The sequence below is a fragment of the Pinus tabuliformis genome, chromosome 3_2, assembly GCF_031772625.1.
Source record: "Pinus tabuliformis cultivar Carrire ecotype Pingquan chromosome 3_2, CPIR1, whole genome shotgun sequence".
Classification (NCBI taxonomy): domain Eukaryota; kingdom Viridiplantae; phylum Streptophyta; class Pinopsida; order Pinales; family Pinaceae; genus Pinus; species Pinus tabuliformis.
The window spans coordinates 757,321,240-757,325,865 of NC_142302.1; the positions used below are offsets into that span (position 1 = coordinate 757,321,240).

General features: G+C 34.7%; 1 pseudogene; it reads right to left on the reverse strand.

Moving 5' to 3' along the window:
• Positions 1 to 2,939: 2,939 nt before the first annotated feature.
• On the reverse strand, positions 2,940 to 3,302 carry LOC149182815 (DNA-directed RNA polymerase II subunit RPB1 pseudogene; annotated as a pseudogene).
• Positions 3,303 to 4,626: the final 1,324 nt, after the last annotated feature.

Below are 4,626 nucleotides of genomic sequence, written 5' to 3' on the forward strand. Positions count from 1 at the left end.
GGTTCATTTATCCTCGAGCTTTGATATATATGATATCGTCGATATTCCATATTAAAAATATGGTTGATAGGATGATAGACTGGTGGATTGACCACTGATATGACCAATATAACTATGGTATCAACCTCCGATGAGTTGGTAGGAAAATATGGTTATGGTGTCCACACTGAATATTGGGGATTTGGCGAATACACCATAATGGGAATCCCTCACAACAAAATGATTGTCCAATAGGATGGTGGTCCACCTAGATTTCCAACTCATTAATCTACTAACCATCACAACTTGCCACATAACATTGGTTGTCATGTTTAACACATGGCCACTTGACATATGCCTTGTGTTAATGTTTTTCTACCACATGACATTCTTGAGGTGTGTCATGTGTCACACACATATGCATAGATGGTATGTCCAAAATGTTACATTTGGGTGACATGTGCCACCCACATGGAATTCCATGTCATTGGCTATGACATCATCCCTTAAAGGCTCTAATACTCTAATATATGACATCCCAAAGGTGTTAGTTGATGACCCCCAATAGACGAAAACATGGTTTTTAGTTGACACTCTTTCATGTTGTTTGCGACTTATCAAATATATCTCCACCATGTACATTGCAAAAAAATTTGGGGTTTAGCATGCAGATAAGACCCTTTACAAGCTAGCTCAAGGTCCCAATTTCCCATCAATCCATGTGACTAGGGGATAATTTTAGGGCCTCCCGAACTCAAAATTTCCAAAGCTTTGCCATAGATTATCAAGGAATTCCATCCCCAAATTTTCAAGGAATTTTGTGCCAAGTTTGTCTATGTTAATCACAACAACCTTTAATGTACTTGAGCAAAAGATACCACCTTTAATCAGGTGGATTTTGTTAAATTTTCTTAGGGCTATATTATTCTTTGCTTTAGATAATTACATTTATTCATTTACATATTAAATTCACCCCATAACGTCATATCATTATTCAATTTTACAACATTATGAAACAACATATGAAATTATATAGAAAGAAAAACATCATCATCCATGTAGCGGAACTTAAAGAAACAATAGAAGAAAAACATTCAAACATAGAGACACCAGGATTGGTCAGAGACTTTGTGGTTAATTGTAAAATTTAAACCCTAGCTTCCAATCACACACAAAGAGTGATGTGCGTGCAGCTAAAACACTCCAACCACATGCATGAGCTTGTGTGCTTGCAATGGTGATTGAAATTTTCCTGAAGCAAGCCTGTGGATGGAAACCAAAACCCTAAACACATGTACGAGCTTCAGACCCTACAATCTTGGACCTATATGAACCAATCTCTGCAACCCAGCCTCAAAACTATGCGAGACAAACCCAAAGAAAGAAGAATGATCATAATGATGATGCCAAAATGAGTGTCACTTAACTTGAATTTACAACCATATATGGTTGTGCAATTTCTCTTTTGGGCTCACTTGTCCTTTTGAGCACATGTGGGCTTTAATTAAAAAACTACACTTTCCCTTGTCCAAATTAAGCAATTCAATAGTCAAAATTGGTCCTCTCAAAAGGAAGAATCTAGTCCCATGATTGGAATTTGTCACTGAGCTACCAAATTGACACTCCCTCTCAGCTAGTGAGAAATTACAAGTGGATCATGTAGTCATCACAATGAAGCAACAAAACCTATAACTTGTTGACTTAATGTAAAAATACACAAAGATATTTTTAATAATAATTTATTAATATATGAAAATGTATAAGTGATGATGAATGTTACAATGAGGACACACATATATACCAAGTAGGTGTCCCTTCATGATTAGGAATGTCTTTTAGACATGCCTTTTCAGTTAACTGGTGACTATTTAAATAATCATCATTTTGATTATTCATTTATTTATATTTATTTATGTTTATTTTATTTTATACAATTTTATGTTCGTACGATTGCCTCTTCCTTCAAAAAGCTCTGTCCTCAAAGCTTTAATTTTGTCGATTTTCTTCACTTAGTGTCTGCCATATCGATGTATATAATCTAGAAATCGTCTCATCATGTAGCTCACCAGTACTATTCCCTTGGTTTTTTTTTTTATAATCTTTTTTCTTTTCTTTTTTTTAATAATTTTTTTTCTTCTTTTATATTTTTTTAAACATTTTTTTAATATTTTTTTTAAATATATATATATATATATATATATATATATATATATATATATATATATATATATATATATATATATATATATAGTCTGACATTTTAATCAAACTTGTGTATTGAGAATCGAACTGTGACCACAACAATTGATCGCAACAATTGACCGCACATAACGTTTGACCACCGGTACGTTAATTCCTGGAGGACATTCGAGCCATGCTTGATAGAGCAAGTGTCGACGAACAACATCGGGGAGGATGAACAAGCCGACCACACCGGTGGCACGATGACAAGGACTATATTAGCACAGGAAGACGGGACTGCCACTTGCGTGGTTTCTCTACAATGAGGGGAATCATAAAGTCGATATAACTTTGGCTTCTCTGCAAATTGTCATATGACTTGAATCCGTTCTACATTTCAGAACTAAAATGTGTGCTCTCCACATGGAGAATTAGGTCATAGAGGGTCGAGAGGAAACGAAAGTGAATGATATTTGAAACAACCAGAAAACCGTCGTTGATATAGTGACTAGATGAAGTGTACGTGGAAGATTTGTATGTATTGTTTCATTTTTATATACATATTCCTCGCAAGTGGCCTCCATGTTGAACTTACAATAATGCAGTTGCCATTGAACGATTGCAAAAATTTCTGGAAACTGCATGGAAGGTTGTTGTCGATTTGAATTGTCTTGGAGGGTGCAACCCTCTGAGAGGTCCAAGAAAATATGGTCACAGATATGGCAATAAATGAGTCTGTTTTGTTTTGGAGGTTTTCTCATGCCAATTTTGAATAATTTCTAGGCATTCAAGATAATTCTCTTCAGCTTTACAGGGAGAGGCCAGGAAATTTCAATACCAGGAATAATCTCTGTGACTAGAATCTTCCAATCTTTTTCCGATTCTTGGTATTCTTTGTCAAGGACATGCTGGAATTCCCTAACGATTTTCAATTCTTGCACATACTCTGGCAACATATAAGGAGGATTCCAACCCTCTTCACCCATTTCATATTTATAAGTATTATCAAACTCTTTCTTCTTCATCTTCAAAGGATCGACCTTCTGTGACTTAATCCAGACAACATCTAGCCCATCTTTGCCATAGAGAAATTGAATGATATCCCCTAATAAATTCCTTACAGTCTCATCATATTTAACCATGAGGTCCTTAACTAGATGCCTCTATATGTTTTCTGTTGTTTTCTCAGCAGTATCAGAATCACTTCTCTCCATCAAGGAAATAATAGTTGACTGAACCACTTCATCACTGCAAGATCCAACATACATCAATCCAAGAGGTATAGCAGCGAAGGAAATTACATCTATAGGAACCTTCAAGTCTACTAAAATAGGAGAAATAAGTTTAAGCACATCCTCATTTTGAGAACTAGCATATGCTAACCCAAGGCCCATAATTGCCCCAATTTGAATGTTTGACTTATCCTTATTGACGTACTCTGCAAGAAGTGCGTATGCGAGATCACATTAATTTTGGATGCCACAATTTATAATACCAACTACAAGCAAAGCTCCAACCATTAATTATCATTGCTACTGAAATACTTATCTATTTGCGTAAGGTCCCCATCAACTTTTGGAAGAAGAAAACAACTCTGCAAATGATTATCATCTTTATGACCTGTATTCAATCCTCTACCAACACCTTCACCAACTGTAATTTTATTTATTTATTCCTTGGTATCTCTAGAGTCTTCATGATTACAGCTTATTCAGCCTTGGTCATTTTGATATCTTCTCTGGTTGTACCAATCATCATGATGTGAACTGAAATCTCGGTCATTGTCATAATGCTTGCTTTCCTTATAGGGAATATTTGACACCCTACTTCCTCCTCAGGAATGTTTGTTGTCATATTTGTAAGTAGTAACATCTCGTGATGGTCATTGTTCCTTGTGTTTATTATCTTGAAGCTTATCATTCTTGTAACTATCCCCTATATCTTTCTCTTCTCTATTCTTGTCATCTTTATCTTCATAATTTTCATCCATATCAGGACTAGTTTCATCTGGACCATCATCTTGATCTACATAATCTTCATCGACATCATTTTCATCATTATCTATTACATCTTCATTCTCATTATCATCATTCTGATCAAAATCTTCTTCTTCTGTTTGAACTTGTTTCGTTTTTTCACTATTGATATTATCTTCCTTATTATCGATTTACTTTCGACGTGCTTTAACTTCTGCAAATGAATTTTCTAAACATTGAAATCCTTCTTGAATCTTACTAAACTACTCAACGTGTTCAAAACATAAACGTAATGGCATATTGTGCAGCGAACAACGTTCAAATAATCACATGATTATATTGTGTGGCATGGCTCCGATACCACTGAAGCAGCAAAACATATAGCTTGTTGACTTAATGTAAAAATACAAAAAGGTATTTGTAATAATAATTTATTAATATATAAAAATGTATAAGTGATGATGAATGTTGCAATGAGGAGACACATATA